Source organism: Micropterus salmoides, unplaced genomic scaffold, assembly GCF_014851395.1.
Source record: "Micropterus salmoides isolate LMB-PRFRI ecotype aquatic unplaced genomic scaffold, ASM1485139v1 Ms_hic_scaffold_4, whole genome shotgun sequence".
NCBI classification, from domain to species: domain Eukaryota; kingdom Metazoa; phylum Chordata; class Actinopteri; order Centrarchiformes; family Centrarchidae; genus Micropterus; species Micropterus salmoides.
Genome location: NW_024043372.1, coordinates 28,301,761 through 28,324,791, shown reverse-complemented (window position 1 = coordinate 28,324,791; position 23,031 = coordinate 28,301,761). Strand labels below are relative to the sequence as shown.

Genomic DNA, 23,031 nt, shown 5'->3' with positions numbered 1-23,031 from the left:
TACAGTAAGTGAACAGGAAAGGGCTGAGCGTGTCATAATCCAAAATCTGCAAAGTCAAGCATACAAGAAAGAAATTCAGTTGTTAAACAAAGGAAGTCAACTACCATGTCACAACAAACTGAACCACCTTGATATTTTTCTTGACACAGCATCCTCAAGGTGGGAGGAAGACTCCGCCACCCGTCCCTTGCTGACCCATTCAAGCATCCGATTGTCATCCCCAAAGAGCACCACGTGACAAAGTTGATAATAGCTCACAATCACGAAAAGACAAAGCATCAGATCCAGTGGCTTTTGGATTCCTGGAATGAGCAGAGCAGTTGCTTCATACATCCGCCAGTATGTGGTGTGTCGTAGACTCAGGAGACTCCCAGAGAGACAAAGGATGGCTGATCTTCCTGTGGAACATGTAGTCCTCCCCACCATTCACATATTGTGGTATGGATTGCTTTGGTCCTTTTGTCACTACGGAAGGACGGAAAAAGCATAAACAATATGGACTGCTCTTCACCTGCTTTTGCTCACGGGTCATCCATACTGAGATACTAGAGGATTTGTCCACCGAGGCCTTCATCAACGGCCTGCGATGCTTCATTGCTCTTCGAGGTGCAGTCCGTCAAATCCAGTGTGATCAAGGCACTAACTTTGTTGGTGCTAGGAATGAATTCAAGGCAGCGCTAAAGGAGCTTAATTCACAGAGGCTGAGTATGTTTCTGTCTGAAAGGCAGTGTGACTTTGTCATGAACGCGCCCCACTCCAGTCATACAGGTGGCGTGTGGGAGCGACAGATAAAGACAGTCAGGAGTGTTCTGAACTCCACTCTATCACTTTCTGATGGCAGACTCAATGACGCTTCACTAAAGACTCTACTCTATGAGGCCATGGCCATAGTCAACCACTCAGCCCCAATCATCTGATCAACATGAAATCCAGCGCAGCACTGCCTCCACCTGGCACATTCCCTAGAGAGGACTTGTATGGAGTGAAAAGATGGCCCCACGTGCAGTATCTGGCGGAGCAGTTTTGGAGTCGCTGGAAACGGGAGTATCTTCACAACATCACCGCAAGGCAGCGTTGGCACTAGCTGATGAGGAATCTACTAGTAGGTGATATTGTGATGGACAGACAAATTTCTGCCCAGAGGTGAATGGAGACTTGCGAGGGTCTTAGAGACTGTCAGAGGTAAGGATGGACTCGTAAGGAGAGTGAAAATCTCATTTGGAGATAAGAGACTAAACAAGAAAGGTGAGCGCCTTGGAAAACTTTCCGTGGTGGAGCGTCCAGTGCAGAAGTTAGTTCTGTTGTTAGAGGCTTCTTAAGCCCATGACTGTTAAAGAACACTTTCTGTCCTAATAGAAAAATTATTCGTAGTTCATGTCATTTTATGTAAAACTCATAATTTTGGTGGGAGTGTAAATAACCCAGTATATGTGTAGCTCTACAGAAGAAATATTATTGTTAAACAGTCATTTCAGTAGGCTTTATTATGTATTTTACCTGGTTTAAACCCTAGTGTCTTACTTCCTGTTCTGACTAGTGGTGCTTTTATTTTGAAAGCCACCCACTGGCACCTTAACTAGTTTTCCTGCTACATGCGACGGAAAAGAGGAGAAACAGTAACATGCACACACAGTGAAAGATTTAATGTTTTAGCACAAGGTTAGTATTTATCATAATACTGTGATATTAACATGGTGGTGGTGCTGTGAAGGTGTTCCACGACACCATAAGCTGTGGTCAGAAGATTGTGTCATTAATTTTGCATAACTGCATTTATTGGCTGTTTAATAAATGTTGGAAACCGATACCTCTTTTCTTTGTTAAATTTATGCTAATGCTAACTAATAATTTGAAGTAAATTGCACTTTTACAACAGAAAAATTAATTGGTCAACATTTAAAGAAAATAAGTACATGAACTGATTCAACATTTCTTTCAAATGTAACTTATTTTAATTAAGTTTGATGTGGTTAAAATGCTGTCCATTTTGACAATGGCTGAACTTAATTTTTTGGCATTTTTTGTAGACTCTACTTAATATTTTAGCATACACTAAAATGTTTATTACTGAGTTTTCTCAGCTTAAAAAATCAAGAAGTTCGCTAAACTAACAAAAGGTGGTTGGAAAATGTTGCCTTATTTTTAAGTTTATATAAGTTAGATCTAAGTAACAGTTTTTACAGTGTGAGTCAAGGGTAAATGAATGGAAAATGTATGCTTAGGTATCTGGTGTGCGGAAATGGGATGATGAGGTTTTAGATCCCAAATCTAGCTATAAAACTTAATCAAGATTGCTTTTAACCCCATCTGCAAAAAATGGTTAAATAGAATGGATTATCATCTGCAACATACCTGTGATTAGCAACACATTCTCACTCCCAAATTGTCACATATGGATGTTTGGTCAAGGACCCCTCGGCGTCGCTTTTTAATGCTCTGGGTACCCCTGGATGTATAGGGCTCCGTGGTCAAGTTAGCATGAATACATATGCAACGTCCGGTTAAGACTTTCAAAACAAAACTAGTGGTTAACATTGTGAAACATCGCAATTTGGTTAGGTTTAGGCACCAACACTACTTTGTTAGCTTTAAGAAAACATCATGGTTTGGGTTAAAATAACAACTTAGTTACAAGACTTTACTTTCATAAGTTTAATAACTTATCAATGCAATGTCAATCAATGTTGACTTTTTGTTTTGTGTCTCCTGGGTGAAAGTCCAGTTTCTGGCCACCCATCCACCTCCTTACTCAGACTTTTCTATTATTTAAATCCTATACCTGCTTTTAGAATTCATAAATGATGCTACAAGGCTCCCCCGCGTCAATATGTGACGACAGAGTGTGAATGGGTTGTGATTGGTGTTGACATTACTTCTCTGTACTGCTGCACTGGAGTTTTCCAACAGTTATATAGAGTCCCTCTGCAGTGTAATTGAACCTTAACATAAGTTAACACAGTAACTGTACTGTTTCCTATTGTCTGTCAATGACTTTGGCAAGGGCGTAGATTTGGTATAAAACACTTGTGTCTTTATTTGGTGTGAAACCAATGCTTTATGGTCACTTCAGCCATTTGTCACCTTAGTCATTCATGCAAGCCCAGTTTGTGGCAGAGTGAAGGGTTGCTCCTTAAATTTTTACATATTGGATTTTAATTAGGTCAGAAGAAAAACATATGTAGGGTTTGCAAACGATGTCAAACACACTAGATATGAGAAAATACATGCATGTGACTGTCAAAAATGTGCAGAGACAGATCAATCAAGTGAGAATCAAATTTTTGATCACAACCTTAAAGTCCTATAGCCCACTTCCATAACCACCTGCCTTGCACTGAGCCTCCCAATTCCCTGCTAAATAAAGATAATGTCTCCCCACAAATAGTACAGTACATGCACACACACAGTCCTATTGTTTCCTCTGTTGTTTTCCCAGTGCATTTTATGTAATAGAGGGGGGCCTGACTTTGATAGAGCAGGTGATTTTAGGCTGTGCCGTTAGCGGCAGAGATATAGAATATCTTCCTCAGGCCCACGGATAGCACTTTTTATGAGCTGCTCATTGCTGGAACTACATCAACCTGTCCAAGGCCACCACTGCACCAGGGTCTTTAACACCCTTCCTCCATTACCCACCTCTATCATTCCCTCTATCACATAGGCCTAGTTTTTTTCCCTCTCAGTGTGTATTTGTGAATTTTTATAGGGAGAAAAGGTAATTTATTAAAAGTGATGCTTGTAATTGTTTTCCATTTTATGTTAAAATAGACTATAGCAAATGACCTGTATGAGCCGGTGCTCATAACAACATATAGACGTTAAGTATAATGTGAGGTAAATGTCACAATCACTGTAATTTCACAGACTATGACTCACAAATATATATTAGAATATGTAAACACAAAAGATGATCCACAAATAGAAATCAGTGACTTGTACTTGAAAACCAGAATTTGAATGAATGCAAAATGCTGCAAATGTGAGTCATATTTTTTCACATTTGTTTTCAGAGAAAACACAACTTGTATCTCTCTAATGAAGGAAGGAATCTGTGTGTGTTCATGTTTGTGTGTTTGTATTTTGATCATGTCAGGAATAGGGCTAAACGATTCGTTGATCACATGACACACAAGAGTAAAGCAGTCTGCAGAGGAAGCATCAACTTTGCACGTTACGCTGTACCTTGACTTGTACAACGGCCTCACGCTTGGTAGAACCTGACACCGCAGAAACTTAAGTGTCAAACAGGGAATATAATTAGCACCCGCCAAATGCGGGTAAATTGTTGTTGGTGGTGTAGCAGGTGAAATCATCAGGCCATCCGCCACTTTGGCGGACAGGGAAAATGCACAACAGAAAGACACATATCATTAGCCTATTGTGGCGATCAGCACGCTCAATGTGTCACACACACACAGACAGCCACCAGTCAGGTCAGGAAATATCTGTAACGGCGTTTCAAACTAAACTCACCATCTCCAAAAGAGGCCCAGTCTGTCCTGAGTTACCCCAGACTAACCCCGGATACACACACGTGTGCGCCGCGTTTAGTTGCGTCACAGTTTTAACCCGTCCTCAGCTCGGCGTCAAATCACATTGGAAGCGTTTCAGAAGCGTTTCAGCAGCAGAGCGTTTAGCCCGCCCCAAGTTGTTGACTTGTTGTTTGTCATTTTGTGTGCTTCTACAACCGATCACAGCGCTCTGTGAACCGTCCCCCCCCCCCAGTTCCCTGCAGGGCTCAATTTCCCACATGGAGCATTTCAGAATAAGAACGTTTTGCCTGCCTGATTTTGCTGAATTGTTTAGATTTAGTTGATTTGGTAAGTTGTAGACACGAGAGGCGTCACTTGGTTTTATTTTCGTTGGCCAACTTTTGTATTCAACCTCAATTTGAGTATTTTTTTGTTTGCCTGCTGGGATACAGAAAAGGAGGTTTTTGTTGAAAGATGGAGATTTGAACCAAGATAAGGACGCATTAATTGGTGGTTGAACTGTGGGTTTTGTATTGAGCTCTTACTATATAATACACTGTGGTGAACTTAGTTTTTCTTGTCATCTGTAGGTAGGCCGACCTGATGATATTATATGATATTATTTAATGCCATGACTCGACTCTCAAATTATCTTTCTCTGAAATTATTATAATGTGATACTTTTCCACCATTGCTCAGAATAATAATTCATGCAATTCATGGATCACCTAATTTCATCATAACATACAGGCCTGGCCTACAGGAAAGAACAGTGTATGTTTAATCTAACATTGCGTTGGTCATACCATACAATGATTTATTGCTCGTCTGTTTTGAATAATATAGAAGATAAAGAGCTTAAAAGATAACCGCATATTAAATCGCATATGCAATATTGGTTTAAAAAAAACGCAATTAGATTATTTTCCAAAATCGTTCAGCCCTAGTCAGGAATCCTCATAATCTGACTTCAAACGTGGTGGGTGTCTTACTCTCATTCAGGGGAATCAAATCTGAGGTTTCTTGACGGCTATTTCAGAGATGTGTTGAACAAGCCACAGACTTTTTTGAATGTCTTTCGGACCTTTTCAAAGTAAAAGCTCTCAATGCTCGATAAAAAGCAAAAAACTTTATCGTACTTTTATTTTGTAGGCACAATCACTTACTGAGATCTATTTCAGCACCAGCCGCTATCAAAGTAGTTATGTATTTATTTAAAAAAAACAAAAACATATGCACCTTGGAATGGGCACTGCATTAAGATGTACACATTTATGTATCACAGACGGGTTTTGTGTTTACATGTGTAAGTCATAGTCTATGCATTAACAATGATATTTACACCCATAGTATATGCACACAATTACGAATGCACTCACATGTACATTTATATGACATAAAACAAGGGGAAAGACAAATTCTTCAATAGCCAAGTGCACTGTGGTCAGTCTGTGCTGTGTCACACTCCCACACACACTTTGAGCAAACCCCCCCCCCACACACACACACACACACACACACACGGCCAGTCACCCTTTTACCAGAGATCAGCAGTCAGTTTTGGCATTTTACATTACCAGTTGCTCTTCCTGCTTCATAAAACCCTTCCCTAACCTCACAACCACCCACTTACCATCAGCATAGTGCTCTGCTCGCTGACCCCAGATCTCTATATCAGTAATATTTCACCCTTAGATCAACACATCCATGATAAGGCGAGGGGATGTGAGAGGTTGGGAGATAGAAGATGTGGAGGGTGGGATGCTATATCAACAGCAAAGCCAAATTATTGCCAATCAGATTTTATTCACAGCTCAACTGCTAGACAAATTGTGGCTCATGCCGTTTGCCATGGGTCAGGGCACTGCATAATTTCATTTTAATAAGTCATTTTCCAGGGTGGGATGACACTGTAACACACGCAAGTACACATGCATGAATACACACTCACATACACTCACACATTGCAGAAGTATCAAGATTGTGTGACCATGTCTTGGGGGTTGATACTTTATGGAATAAAAGAATTGGATACACCGGCAGTGATCTTGAGAGTGACTTTAGTTTGAGAGAAGGGCAATACATAACAAATGGAAACTTGATTGAAAAGCTTGCACAATTCTCTCTCTTTGTTTTGATTGGATTTTGCTTAATCAACCATCAGGGAAAAGAAAAAACACAATGAAAACATATCGTAAATGAAATGTGTATTAAGATAACATTTTTACTCCTCTCACCCTTTTACCCATTCTTATTTACAAAGTTAAATATAAAAAAAGTATTATCAGTAACTCAATTGTATGTATTGTAAATGTATATATTAGTATAAATTGGTATATTTTAAATACAATTGAAGTTTTAATGTAATGGACTTATACTTTTATTTTCACCAAACTTCCACATTATCAGTACTGAACAGCAAATGAGCACTGCACCATGAAACTGCAGGTACTATGAATGCACGAATACCAAATTATGTCGGTACATAAAACTTACCCGGATTTTGTCTTGGAGCATTTGATTTTTTTTTTTTTTAGAGATTACTCTGCACCCATCTGCTCCATTACAGTTTTCCACAAGGTGTGAGTTGAGGAAAATTGATTGGATTAATATATATCTGGGCAAATAAACAACTTGTGCCTTGGGGGGCATTCTGTGCAGCATTTCTTTAGAACTCCTCAGGAATCAAAGGCGCTAATATCAACGTCTGCCATGTGGAATAACATCAGGCACTCATGAAAATGCAAGTCCCATATATATCAACTTCAAGAAGAGACCTGCGAGAGTTACCGTGTCAGCGATGAGATGTACAGTCAAATCAAATTCACAGTGCTGCTGCTGCAAAAAAAAATCACTTCTAAATAGACCATAAAGTCTTGATAAAAATGTGCACTGGATTCAAAGGCTGTTGCGCTGGCTGCCTGTCATGTTCATAACTGGGTCTTTGAAGTCGGCTGTCAGTGGTCGATGCCGAACCATCTTCAGAGGTGCGTTAGTGCTCTCCCTCCTGTTCTTTCAAGTTCCCCTCCAGTGGCCAGTTTGTGGGGTGATGTTCACTCTGAATGTACAGTTGCCGCTCTGGAGATAGGGCTGGTCAATTCTCCTGTCTGAAATATCATCCTCCTAGCAAGACATGTTTGCGTAAAGTCTAGCCATCCTCAAAGAGAATGGAAGTCTGCAGGCATATTCAGTGGGGTGCAAAACACAGGCTTCCCAAACACAGAATTTCAATGTACTGTATTTCTGTTCCTGCTTTCCATATTGAGAACTTTGACACAAAATATAATTATTTTGTGCACAGCAGTACACCAAAGCTCATCAGACCTACAGCATATAGTCCTATAAACCTAAACGCTTATCTGTTTTCTGTTTGTGGTTTATATTTGCTTCCCGCAGTATATTCTGAACTTTGTGCACTACGAGAAACTAAATGGGATATTTGATCTTCGAGTGAGAGAAATACTGAGTCAGCACAGTCAACCATGACGGCCAGCGCAAATACCACCAAGTCAGGAAGATACAGTCCAGGGTGAGGAAGTGGAGATAGCAGCGTAACTAAAGATACAGCCTGCAAGTAGAGAGCAATAGCCCTCAACAGATAGAGAGCCCTAGGGCTAGAAGATAGGCCCACAGAAGTAGAAACATTTGTGACAAAATGGCTGACATTATCTTTTAATTAGATTCACACTGTTTACTGGCTTGTTTGTGCTCTCATTTATACATTACACATATAGCTTTTCTTTATCTCATGTAGGGGGTTGTAGAAGGTGATGATGATGGTGGTGCTGATGGTGATGTAGAGTCGGTGAAGAAGCAATGCTCGTGCTACATTTTCTCTAATATAACTGAACTCTTCAAATAACCTGCTCCTATTTTACATACCAAGTAAGTAACAGAATCATAACTTGATGACAACTCAATTCATTTTTAAAAATCTAAATGCCAGAAATGGCAGAAGGCAGTACAATTGATCTTTCTGAGCAGTAGCTTATGTGGGAGGTAGAAGTTCACAAATTAACTCCTCCAGTTTGTATGAAATATTCTATAATGTGATGCATGCACACATACATCAATTTAATGGAACATGCAAATTTCCTCATTAAAGATGGAAGTCCCTCCTATCCATAATTAGCTTGTTCCCCTCACTGGCCCTGAAGCATTTACTTTAATACAGTCTGAGGCCAACAAGCTCAGTTAGCCTCTGTCTCACCGCCCTGTATGATATTATAAATGCTGCAAAGTTGGGCAGTTATACTTCCAGATACCATATGGCAATTTAAGGTATGTATTTCAAAAGATGTATTAGGGAGAGGGATGACTCAAGTTTTCTAACCAGATGAAAACTGTTTTTTCCTTTTCTGTTTTTTTTTTCTTATTCTCTCATTTTTTAAAACTAATTCAGAGTCAACGCCATTATCAGCACACCACCTGTGCCATAGCACTTATTACTCTAGATAACAGGAGAAAGTGAAGACTTGACAAAAGGGGAGAAAAGCATCAAAGCTGCTTAGAAAAAAAAAAAAAAAAACACACAAAAAGGGGACTTTTTCTACCCTGCCTAACATTAATCAGACTCTGCCTCCGCTCCTTCTACTGTTTGTGACACTGAGCTGTGCTAGTGGTAATAAAAATTTCGCCACAGAGGCATTTACGTAACTTAATTTGTATTGTAACAGAATTGTTCGGCATTTTGGGTAATATGCAAATCCACTTTCTTGCCATGAGGAGATAGATTATCTCTGATCTTAAGAAAAAATAAGATAAGATTAAAACTGGAAACAGGTGCAAACAGCTAACCTGGCTCTGTCCAAAGTTTAAAAAAATGCACCTAACAATGTAACACAATATAGCCTAACCTTTATTTGTGAGCATTAGAGATCGCTGGTAGACGGGTTTTGTTACCTTTGTATAGAGCTAGACTAGCTGTTTTCCCGTTCTTCCAGTCTTTATGCTACGCTAATATGAAGGCATTGTTGGAGCAAAACAACTGAGCACCTGTGGAATTTGTACTTGTAGAAAATAGTCAAAGGTTTGTCAGAAAATCTGAAGTCAGAAAGGAAAATACTTGATTAGCAAACTTTTTTTCCCCCCCCATGCGCTCATGTTTGCACTAGGGGTGGGAATCACCAGAGGCCCCACTATACGATATTGTGAAGATATTTATGTTGCGATTTGATTTTATTATAATATATATATATATATATATATATATATATATATATATATATATATATATATATATATATATATATATATATATATATATATATATATATATATAGAGAGAGAGATAGATAGAGATAGATAGATAGATAGATAGATAGAGAGAGATATATTGCAATTCATTACCTTTCTTCCAGCTTCCAATTAGGTCCCTAAAGTCAAACTTTGTCAACATCTGTTTATCAGTCCTCTATGTGGTCCTGTTAAGTTTTCTAGTGGGCTAAAAAAGCAATAGATTATTCTAGATTATTCTAGTACCAAAAAGTTAAAACTCCCATCTGCAATTTATATCGATGCTTGGCGTCAGTGTATCGATACAGTATTGCTATGGCAAATATCACGATACTATGCTATATTGATTTTTTCCCCCACCCCTAGTTTGCACCACATTGATCAGTGAAATGTGGAGCAAAACTGATTTGTACTGTAATGGGAAACGCTGATTCTGAGGGGATCTCTGCGCCACCACTTATCCCCTACTTACAATGCTGTTCTTTCATCACTTCCCAGGAAACTGAACAAGCATTACCTTTTGGCCTCAGGTGAAGATACCAACGATGGTCGTTCAGACTCGGCCACGTGGTTCTAACATAACAACGTCTGTCGTTACCACAGCCAGGAGCAGTAACGAACCATCGGTATCGATGATCCTAGCTAACGATCCCACAGAGGTTAAATATCTGAGCTTTCCTACTGGTCATTTCAGAACTGAAGAAGTCTCTTGGATGAGGGACGAAATGTCTCCTAGTATATTCAACCAAGTCCAGTTGCCCTTGACTTTAACCTTCTTTGGATAACTATGACCTGAATGACTGAGAACCTTCACAGAGAACTACTTTCAATGTCTGCATGTTCAGTTCCGCAGCTACTTCCTCTAAATCCCTTGGATTTTTCAGGGACTGGTGGTAAAAAGAATTTCAGTTTCAGAGTTTCAAGAGGAAAAACTCTAAATGATTCCAACCTGTCACTACCTTGAAGGAGTCATTCTCCACTAATTCTGAAAGATGCTTTGAGGGAAAGACTGTTTCAGTCTAGCTATGGGTCCAGTCGGTCTCCTGGTTATAACGGCAGCCCCATCTGGAGCTATGCTAATCTGTGCCCTGGTCTATTGTCCACATCTCCATTCCCAGTGACATCACATAAATAATCATGTATGCACGTCCATGAATTGTGCTTTCATCTAGTGTTATGCTAATACTGGAATCAAGTTATTTGACATTAGAGAAAAAAATCTTTTTTTATCTATTGTGCAATATGCTCTACAATCTGAGCACTTGAATGATCTGAACAGTGAGCAGGGCCGACTCTTCATCTCATTAAGTTTCATAAGGGGGATTCACTTTTGTATAAGGCAACCTTTCTTTAGTGACAGTCTGCCCTGAAAGAAACAGCTGTCTCCTTAAACATACTGGAGCTGAGTTCTGTAACTTTCTTCGGCAGCACTTCCTTTTGTTTGCGCTCTGCTATTTTAACAGCTTTATGAGTAATAGTGTTGTGTGTATGTAAATTTATTGCGCAACTGCTTCTGATCCTGGCATCCACTAAAAACTCTCAAGTAAGGGAGTCTTGGCTTCCTTACAGACAAGGAATCTTAGATCACCCTCCTTTGCAAACAGCCAGGGGTTTCTCTCCTTCCACGATCTCCACTGTCCATGTGTGTGGTAGTCCCACATTAAGTGGAATTTATACTTCTGTGTCAAATCGACGGTGTAGCCTCTGCGTAGCCCCCTACCCTACGCCGTCACCTACGCCGTAGCCTGACGTGCACCTCCTAAAAAATGTAACTTCACGTCGAGGCGACACGGACCGTAAGCACTGCGATTGGTCGGCTGGGTAGCCTCGTAATGCCTCCAAGCAGGACAGGAAGTGCCCGTGCTTTGAAGTAACTTTTACTCTTTACAGCGGTGGATCAATATATTTGACCGTCACAACCCGAGCAAAATGACTAATTTCACTATCAGAATGTGATCCGCTTGGTCGATAACATTTGAAACGGCTACACCAGCCGCATGTATACAATTTTACCCCCATTCCCATTAGCAGAGGGTTAAATCGGAAGCTAGCGCTAGCTTTAATTTTCAGTTGTCTAAAGCTGTTGTCCATTCTTGTAGACCCATTCGGCAGCACCAACGTTTTTTACAACAGCATGGTAGCTAGTCTATACTACAACTTTCTTCAATATATTTTAAAGATAATGTTGGCTGATAATATGTAGTGGCTTCTTTTCAAAATGGGTTTCAATGTTCACCGCTCACAAACCTTCAACAGGCATTGTGCGTGCATTCTACTGTGCACCGTGGTGGTGCAGCCCTACTGTCATTCACAGCGAGAGAAAATGGAGCATATTCTTTTGAAAAACATGTTTCTTTTAGCCTATTTGTCTTGCTATGGATGTCTCTGAGGGCTTTGCTGGAGTTGGAATTGTTGGAAATAAACATTCATCTATCTGTTGCAGTGAAACAAAAATGGTGGTTTTACGATAGTTGGAGACAACAGGATTTGTCAACTGCATCACATTGTTTCACTTTGGTAAATACATTCACATTTATGTTACCTAGTCAGGTGAAGACAGATCAACAACAATGGGGGGAAACTGCCCCTAAGCATTTCAAAGTACTAGCATCATCCTAAATTTGTGCTTCAGTTGCAGAACTGTAGGCTGCTCACATTTTGGATCACGGTTGCTAAAAACATTTTTGCACTGCAACCAAGACAGAAAATGCAAACAGATGGTTTTTCATGGGGGTTTTAAACAACAGGCTTCCTATTATAGATTATCATTATAGGCTATTTACATGTTTTTTGTTCAGACTCGTTGAATCTGCCACTGTTTACATCGGCTTTGCAGTCTTCTGCTTAGTATGTCTCCCCACAAGCTGTTGTGTGATTGGGGCGAATGCTCATCTACAAAGACACATTAGATCTCTCACTAACAATATCCTTGTTTACCTCTACTGATTCCTTGTTCCTGTTCGTTTTGGTCCCCAGATCCCCTCTTACTTTAAATACAGCAGTGGCGCTCATTCACTTTGTTATGTAAAACTATCCTCGGCTGATGGCTGATCTCAGCGCTGTACTTAAAATGTACATCATGCCTCCATCCTGTGCTGACACTATACTTCTATATACTCATTTAGTCTGTCTACATTGCTGAAGCACTGTGGCCACACTCATGCGTCTTCATACCTGATGTGGTATGAAGATGCATATGTTATTTGAAATAATGGTTATGGGTTAAATGAAAATGACTCAGAGGACCCTGAGTGTGCAGGATGGGGTGCAGGTTTTTGATTGCATTTTATTACCACCTTAATAACTTTCAGATATGCTGAGACACAAGAATGTTCTCTACTGCTTTTCTTTTTCACTAACCCTTTTAATTGTGATGTGAGGTCACATTTTTTAATGCAAATGTTTGACTGAGTCTTGAAATTTGTATATTCCTTGATAAAATAAAAACACCTTGAATTACATACTCATATGTGGATACCAGGCGCCCTTGTTGAGGTCAGTCGTTTCACAGCTTATAGGTGGGGATTCTGGATGATTTTTTGCATTTTTCTTTTTGGTCAATCTCAGATTCTTTAGTACTATTAAATAATGCATTTTTCTGCATGTGGTGAAGGGATAAAGTGGCTGTTAACGTGAGCTCCGACCCAATATGGGGCTCACCCTGTCAGGGGCCAGGTGAGCCGCCTCCACGCACACCACCGTCGCTGTGGAGGTAACTTTCATGCTACGCTGGGCAAACATTTTCCAGGTCACATTTTTCAATTACACTGAGAGGCAGGTCCCACAAGGCAACCAAGCCCCCCCCCTCACCGAAAAATACACTCAAGCACGCACACACGTACTTCCACACATACACTCACATAAACAGACTAACCTTCTCACCCCCTTCACTATGCCAGTCCACACAAATCCGCATTTCATCTTTAGCAGCACAGCATCTTCCCCTCCACCGCAAATCTTAACAACACACAAACACAGCTCAGATCTTGGGGGAAAAGGGCAAAGTATGTTAATAGGGGAGACTGCAAAACCCTCAAGGAGCCTGCAAAAAACAAATAGATTATATTGACATTTTGACAAGAATGTTTTTGTCTAAAAAATGTCAATGTATATTTACCAATCTACTTAATCATAATGAGTAAATTGTTGACCAAATTAAGCTAGAGGCAAATTGCCCATCAGCAACCAAGCACAAGACCCTTTGGTCTATTAAATCTGTCAAGGTTCCTCAAGTTCAGCATGAGGTGTCTATCTCCGTATCTGAAGACTTTGAAGTCTCTCCCTCTGTCTGTTGCCTCAGGCGTGTGGCGAGATATGAGGAGAGTCTGCCTCATCTGCCTAATGCTGCTTGTGTAGCTAATAGTCCAGAAAACACTGCTCTGTGAGGCCGCACACGAGCACTTGAAAAGATTCATCTTTGGCTGTCACCAAATGAGAGCAACTTGCCACACTCTGCTACTCTGTCACTCACGGTCCAACCGATCTAAAGGTATGTGGTTGGCAGGGTTTAAAGGGTGGCTAATAGCTGGGTCTATTGAGGAAACAACTACTATACTATTCCATATATTTCTTATAATCAACAAATTCTATTAAATACCACAATCAACAGTGAATTGACCTGAAAGTACTGCATGTGCATCAAAAGCCTGATCGCTTATTCATCTGTGCCATAGAGCACCATTGTTGTCCAAAAAATATTATAAAATATAAAAAATATACTACAGTCATGCTAACAGCTCTGTGAGGCATGCTAACATGCTCACAATTACAATGATAACATGCTGACGTTTAATAGCTTTAATGGTTACCACACCACCTTAGTTTAGTTTGTTAGCATGCTAACTGGCATTAAACACAAAGCACAGCAAAAGATGGTGGGATGTCATTAGTTTTGCAGGGTATGGTACTTAAGAAAGAGTATGGGGTTACCAAAGTTATTGCAATTCATCCTAAAGGGAACATGAACATCTGTACAAAATTTTATTGCAATTCATTGAATAATTCTTGAGATATTTAACTGTCATTAACGGTCATGGGATCATCAAATTCATTAGGATACATCATCTGGGAACCATGAATGTTCAAATACAAAATTTAACTAGGAAAGGCTCCCCGATAAAAGTATAATATAAGAAGGGACTTAAAAGAGTTCACTGACTCAGCTGACCTGATTTCTTCAGGCAGGCTTTTTCCTTGAGCCTCGGGGCCGTGACTGCAAATGCTCTGTCCCCTTTAGCTTTCCAGCCAGGTCTCTGGAACAGACAACAGACTTCTGCCTGCGGATCTCAAAGTACGTACCGGTGCGTACGGTACTAAAAGGTCAGATATATAGCAGGGCGAGAGGCCATGAAGCAGATATGCTCACAAGTCTTTGAGCTAGAGTCCAAGTCAAAGGTAAAGGTTAAGGTAAAGTCACTTGTGGTTATAATGAGTGTTGTATCATCTGCTGCATTCATTACAGGCTGCTTATAATACTGCATAGCTATAAGGAATTCTGTAACTTTAACCTGTTTTTCACTAACAGAGCACAACTATGTAATGTGCAATGCAATTAATCACAGCTTATAAACTACTGTAAGTCAACACATCCCCCAGACTCTCAAACCAGTGTAACGTTAACTAAATAAAACAGTAACGTTACATGATCAACAATAAACCTGTAACCTGTTTGCAGCCAACGTAAATAATTAATGTGATGGCAGCCAGCGGGACATAATGATTACATTAATCGACTGCCAGAACTTTGGCAAGCAAATAAACGCTCATTCATCTTTTCATAACGAATGACAGTCAGACATAACCGCTAAAGCAAGAAGCAAGCTAACGTTAGATGGCCAAACATGTTTACTAACCTCAGGTTACCTATTTTGCGTTGAGAGCTTCTTTTGTTTGGGTCTTTTTGTATGAAGTTTTAAAGTCAAAGTTTATGATGAATCCCACAGCAGCTGCTGGTGTTTGTTGTCCTCTCTCACGTGTGGCTGCGCGCAGCAGATACGCAGTATGTGTTACATAGGCAGGTTATAGGTAACGCAGGGAGGGGAATAACAGCAAGCTCAAAAGATGTTTCCTAAAAATAAACATTGTTCACGAGTCCCACACCTCGAGTCCGAGTCAAGTTTGAAGTCTTTTGAGAACGAGTCTCAAACTCGAGTCCCCATCTCTGCCATAAAGAGCCTTAAAAGTAATTAGTAAAATTTTAAAATATATCCTTAAATATACTGGAAAACAGTGTAAAGACGCTAAAAATGGGAGTGATTGATTTTGATCATATTATGTGATTTGTTAACAATAAGAAAAATAACATAGTGATCCATCTTTGAACTCTAAAAATCTCCATCAGTCATTGCCTTTTGAAATCTTCATGAAAAGCTGACTGTTGATACATTAATGCACTCACGCAAACAAGTACAAAAGAAAATCGACAGTTGCATGTTATTCACAGGTATCACACAGTGAGCAAATAAATTAAAGATGGCTTATATCCAGATAATAAAATAATATTAAGGCATCCACACTCAGAACATAATAACACATCAGCAGACAGCATGAAGGTAAACACCAAGTTAACTCCTTAAAAAAAATCTTCCAAGACAGTGAGATCCAAAAATGACAAGTGAGATAAAGAATGGTACACGTGGCTGGTACGCCTCAATTTAATTCTTGTCAACAGATAAAAATGGCCATTGCTGAGCAATGAGTCGTGCAGTTGTGTCAGACTATGCAGACAGAGAGGGTGGGACTGCAGGCTACCTGGAACAGAGCCAGGGACACTGGGTCACCGGGGTCAGAGCAAGCTGGCATGACTGGTGAAAGCACACAACAAGGCACACAAGCATGCACAATCACAGATACACACATACACACACACACACACGGTACGTTTAAAAAGCATGATTAAAAACACTGTGGAACTGATAACATTCCCGGCGATTTACATGAGCACACATGCAGAACATCTTTGCCCTCCTCCCTTCATTGTACTCTTGTGGTTAATCTTGTTCAGCAGCATGATGATTATGATAAGTCTAGCTGTAAAATATAAATGCAAATTCACAAGCATCTTCCCTGACAAACCTCTTGGCAAGAAAGTATCATTATATTCTTTCGGCAGAAGGAGATGAACATTTTAAAAAGAAAATACATTAAATCAGACAGACATTACCAATTTCCTTTCTGTCATCTGCCAGACTTTGTCATACTCTCATCCATCTGTTTCTGTGTAGTATTATGCATGTGGACCCATCAACAACAGCAGAACCCCTGGGCACGACTGTCTCATACCTGCTGAGTCTCCCCGAAACGCCTGCTGTCTTTCATCCTACCATGAGCAAAACAAGTGTTGGGCATTGGTGTTTTTTAAAACTGTATCCCGACTACAATGTCTGTTGATAATCATCCGCTCCCGTATGGTAGGTTTGTCACAGGACAGGTGTCTCAGCACAGGTAGTGTGGAGCATCAGCATCACACAGGAGTGTTAATTAGACACACCAACAATAGCGTCAGGGGTGCTGCGACTGACGTATGAAACTCCCACAGCGATTAGCACACACCAAAACGTTTTGACTCTGACAGGGTTTCTGTTCCTGAGTGCACCTGAGTGACTATCGTGGAAAGGAGTTATGGGAAATTTAGAGACAGGCGATGGAAACATAAAAATTTCATGCAAAGAACATGAAATTCATGCTGACTTGGAAAACAATGTAGTTGTGTCAATTACAAACGGGAGGCTGTTTAAACACAAAGAGAAAGCGAAAGCTGTCACAGTGAGAAATGATATCCCTGGTCCAGGTGATAATGTATAATAAATGCAGGCAAAGTTCCTGCGCTAGACTGATTCAATCTTCATCACAAGGGAGGCAGAATACACTGGGGAGCAATCTGAGTAAGTGCTTGCTCATTTACTTTGCCTTAACGAAGCAGAGAGAGCATGCTACACAGCCTCCCTCAGATGGAAAACAGGACAATTTGGACCATGGACTAAATATGCTGCATGCAAACATATAAACAAATTAGCCTACTTTGTAATGGGTAAAATACACTCATGCAGTAATTTAATTGCAGGAGTGCAGACTTAGAATTATGTACAATTTACACACTTTACATCGCACTCTTTCACTTTATACTGTTTACAGATTAGCTCTCGCTCTTGTCACATTGTGTAAAACACACACTAAAGCAAACACAAAAAGCACAGGGTTGCGGCGTGCACCACCCAACATCAATCTAGCCACATCCAACAGCTGCTAATTGACAGCAGTAAGTGGATAGCCAGAGGAGGGAGGGTATTTTAATTACACACCACATCTCCATGGTTACGCGGGCGAGAGGACGGAAGGCATGCCAACAGGTTGAGATGGAGATGAAGTGAAATAAAGGCGGGGGGGAATCATGGGATGACATTCTCACAGGCTTATTTCTGCTGAAATGATGTTAACCCTTCAGAAAATAATCACTGAGCACAGAATCATATTGTCCAGGCTCTGTAGCAGCTGGCCTTAAATACATATGGGCTGTGTATATAATAACAAGAGCTTTGGTGGTCTATTTTTGCTGGCAGAGTGTTGTGGAGAGACAACAGCATGCTCCATGACTGCTTGATCACAGTAAGTCATGTTTCATATCACGGCGCACTGTGATGGGATCTGAGGCACGGCTGCCTTGCCCTATTTTTTTTTTTGTACGATTCTGCTCCCTCTTTCACAATGCCTGCAGATTAGAAGTCAAAAGCCGGCATCTGCAACAAGAGCACTAATCCAGTCGGTTAGTTCACCTGTAGATCCTAATCCTTTAACGCCACGACCAAATGTGTGAAATTTGTTGTCATAAATGTGCTTATTTTTCCTGTATGCCGTTGGGCTTTCTGATAGGGGTGGGGTTGTGTCTCCCTCTCTTTTTCTTTGCTGCTTTTTGAATCAGAAGAAAAAGGGGGCAGAGGGCAGGTTTTCTGCCGTGATCTCTATCCCATATGTGATGAATTTTCAAATTCCTCTTAGCCATAAAATTGAAGTCTCCACCGTACCCCCTGCCCCCTCCATTTCTCACTTCGAACCTCTCCTCCCTTGAGTTTTATCAATTTGCACAATCTGAGTCCTCCTGTTTAGCCGTGAGTTGCGACGTGTAGATTATCTATGGAAGAGATAAAGAAAAAATGACTCCGGCTTTGCCTAAAATGACCTCAGATATTACTAGTTTACTTTCCAATTCTGCAAATCCAAAACAAGTTAGACTTTGAAATGCGAGCACTATATGCCTGACTTCCCAGATCTATCCAGCCAGACTCCATACAGACAAATTCCTATTCAAGCCTGGAAGGTCAGTGCAAGGCTAAAACTGCCTTTCACTCACAGCAGGGCCGAGTACAACTTGCCAGGGTTAGCTCTAATTGCGAGGTCCACAGCACTATATTTTTGCAGAACACTTTTCAAATATGTTTCCTTGCAAGAAAGGTATTGAAAGGTGCATGTTTGAATAGTATGTACTATCTGCTCTCAGCACTAAAGTTTTGACATCACATACCTGACATCATCTCTGCTCCCTGAACACAGTGAACTCTGGGCTCCAAATGAACAAGCTAGGAAAGTGCTTTTCAGCTCCGTGTAGAGCACTATAGAAGACTGCAGGAGCTAGAGTTCAAATCACCAACTCCACCCCTGATATTTCAGGGTACTCTAAGCTGCCCAGCAAGAATCAGGGTTATTTCTTTCATATTCTGTGCATATATTTTGTGAAATTAGTAGTGTACTCCCTTGAATTAATAATTTAGGCACATTGATTAAAACAACAGCAGCAACCTGTAATCCCATAAAATACATGAAAGGGATGTCAAAGATAACACTATGCTGTTCACAGCCAAATCCTGCAGTATTATCATATATCTCATTCTAAAATCAAAATAAAAGTTTTCAATACAAGGGGCCTAGTTAGTAGGGCTGAACAATTAATTGCATTTGCGATAATATGGTGATATAATAAAATTAAATGTTGTCATTGCAAAGGCTGCGATTACACTCTGGTCACATGCCACGCGACAGTGAAGCAGGCAGAGGAAGCATCAACTTTGCACGTTACGTTACGTTGTCCCTTGACTTGTACAGTGGCTTCAGTCTTGGTAAAACCTGACACCGCAGAAACTTTAGTGTCAAACAGGGAATAAAATCAGCACCCGCCAAATGCAGGTAAATTGTTGGTGGTGGTGTGGCGGGTCAAATCGTCAGGCCATCTGCCACTTTGACGGGCAGGGAAAATGCACAACAGCAAGACACATTAAGTATGGTTAGCCTGTTGTGTCACACACACACACACACACACACAGACAACCACCAGTCAGCTCAGGGAATATCTGTCACGGCGTTTCAAACCAAACTCACCAGTCCGAAAGAGGCCCAGTCTTTTCCTGAGTTACAGCCTAGTGCGCCAGTGTGCTGCTCACAAGCAGTATCTACCGGGAGCTCCGGTGTTGTCGGAGAATCACTAAGCTTGTCTATTAGACAGGAGAGGCGTCACTTGGTTTTATTTTCGTTGGCCAACTTTTGTATTCAACCTCAATTTGAGTATTTTTTGTTTGCTTGCTGGGATACAGAAAAGGAGGTTTTTGTTGAAAGATGGAGATTTGAACCAAAATAAGGACGCATTAATTGGTGGTTGAACTGTGGGTTTTGTGTTGAGCTCTTACTATATAATACACTGTGGTGAAATTGTTTTTTCTTGTCACCTGTAGGTAGGCGGACCTGGTGATATCATATGATTTTATTTAATGCCATGACTCGACTCTCAGATTATCTTATCTCATTTCAATTCATGCAATTCATGCATCACCTAATTTCATGTTGTTTGCTATTAGAATGTAGTATGGACTGTGGAGAGACGTAAGAGGTCCTGAAACTTCAGTTCCTACTGCTACAATGACTTAAAGGTATTCATCTGAGGAAATTAATTAGAAGACATTTGATTTAGTAATTAGAGGAGATATATTTTAATACAAAGAAACAAATTATTATTATTATTATTATTCCTGCAAATGATTTTTTTTCCAGAGACTACTTATCTGTGCAGTTAAGTAGGTTTAAATTATATAATATAATAATAATAGTTTAAATCACAGTAAAACATGAATTGTAACTGTAAGTTACTGTGTAGGGTTTCATCTGTCATTGCTGTGTGTGTAAGAATAACTGATCTGTTGTTGTGTGCTGTGTACTTTTACGTCACTTTTGAAAGCCTTAGGCGCCCCTTTAGTGTCACTTTTAAACATTTAAGGCTCTGCGGTCAAGTTAGCAATGCTTAGCAACAACAAATATGCACCGTCCGGTTAGACTAGACACACATAACTTCAATAAAAATATTTAATGTTCACTTTTTGTTTCACAAGGGACACAAACCACCGACTCCTGGTTCACAGTCTGGGTTCTGGCCTTCCATTCACCCCAACCACCTCCTTACTCAGTCTTTTCAGTTAAATATCCTATACCTGCCTTTTCCGTTAAAAACTGCCGCTACTGCATTGAACTATGACTCTAAAGGGATCCCCAGTGCGTTACAAACTGACGCCGATGGGTCTCCCCGTTGACTACACTGACATTGGAAAAATGATTTTCTATCCCAAAGTGTCGATAAACTCCACTTTTTTCTAGAGCTCAAGTTAGTTAGTATCAGATAATGTCTGATCCTAACCAGTCTGTAAGGGTTAGGGCAGTCTTGTTTTGGCTCTGAACTCCAGCACATTGGATTTGAAATGAAGCAGCGACTGTGAGGCTAAAGTGCTGACTTCCCGCTTTAATTCAGCAGTGTTTACATCCACATCTGATGAATCAGAAATGGTAGCCCTTTTTATACACATTCCCCCCCAGGGGTAAAAACGAGTCCTATGTTGTTCACCCAATATAGATGTGAACACCCTCAAGCACCTTTAAAGCTGAAAGTCAGCACTTTAACCTTAAAGTCATTGTTTCATTTCAAATCTGACATGTTGGAGTAATGCCAAAAACAATGAAAAATATGCCACTGTGCCACTAACACTTACACAGTGCAACATACTTACACTGCCTTACACTGCCATTATACTGATCCAAGAATAGCAGCAACACGTGTCACTTAAATGAAGCTAGGGAGCATGAATAAGTGATACATACCAATAATAAACCATATCATCTTCCTTCTCCTCCTCCTCTACCTCCTGTTCTTCATCTTCTCACCTTCTCACTCATCTTTCACTTGTGTCCATGGAAATCAGTAGAAATCCACTGAACTTAGGAGAGAATTTTAAAGACATCTTTCACAAGAGAGCCTAATGGTAATGGTAAAGACGAGTCCCATGAAAGCAGCAAATAAATCTAATTAGAGGGGAGATATGCTCATGCGCCTGTAGGGTGAGGATTAGCCAGCTGCTGTTATGCAATCCATACTTGTCAGAAACTACAATCTGACTTGTGTTGCCTGGGATATTGAGATGTGCATTAGCACGGAGGAGATTATCATCATGAAGGATGGCAAGCTGTTTCTCTCCTCCATTCTCTCATTTAGTCACTTGCGCATTCAAATCTTCTACATGATGAATCACTTCCGTTGCATAAACAAGAGGTGTGCTGAGATGCTCTCTAAAAAAAAGTTCTGAACGAGGCTTTTCACTGTTTCACACCTCATCAGTGAGACTTTGGATTCTGTGTGCATCCAGATGTTTACTATGCTGCTGGTGAAGTGACTCAACTTCATGAAATGTCATCAGTGAACAAACCTGTATTAAAGTTCATTCAAATACAGTAAAAATAGAGATAGTTGCATGTGGTTGATCAGATTAAAGCTGCTCAAATCAATATTTTTAAATTAACAACGGATCAAATGTGTAACATAAAAAATCTATTGCTCTTAGTGATGAACCCACAGAAAAGCATCTCCCAACTCCGCAATTCCCCTTTTCTCTATGGAGCATTGTAACGTCTTTCAGCTCGTTGTTTTGGTTTTCTGGCCTGCAACTTTACTGTTTTAGGTCAACAACAAAGTGACGATAAACCCACTACTTGAACAGCACCACACAGCAAACAGAGTTAGTGACTGCTGGCGAACAAAGTTGATTTTAGCTGCTAATTAAGGACCCTTTAGGAGTTGATGGAGACCAAGACAGAGCTGGAGGAGAGTGACTTACGTTCGCTGGGTAGCCAGATATATGTCACCAAAACAAATGCAAATGTTGCTATGTATCTGGATGTGCATAGAGGTGTGTAGGTGTAACAATCCAGTCCAGCAGATGGCCAGCATTTTTTGCTGGCTTTAGGAAACATTTAGGAGTTAACTTGCGGTTAGTTTTTCTATTGCCATACAGTGCAGATT

The 23,031-nt window shown here is 40.3% G+C and overlaps 1 long non-coding RNA gene across 3 annotated transcripts in view; it reads right to left on the bottom strand.

Moving 5' to 3' along the window:
• LOC119886567 overlaps window positions 1-20,225 on the bottom strand; it is a 36,987-nt gene extending 16,762 nt beyond the window's left edge. Inside the window, exon 1 of one of the 3 annotated variants that reach the window (XR_005441514.1) lies at window positions 20,076-20,225. This is a non-coding gene — a long non-coding RNA (uncharacterized LOC119886567). The remainder of the gene's footprint in view (window positions 1-20,075) is intronic. The other 2 variants (XR_005441512.1, XR_005441513.1) reach the window with 2 other exon arrangements.
• Between the last annotated feature and the right edge of the window lie 2,806 nt (window positions 20,226-23,031).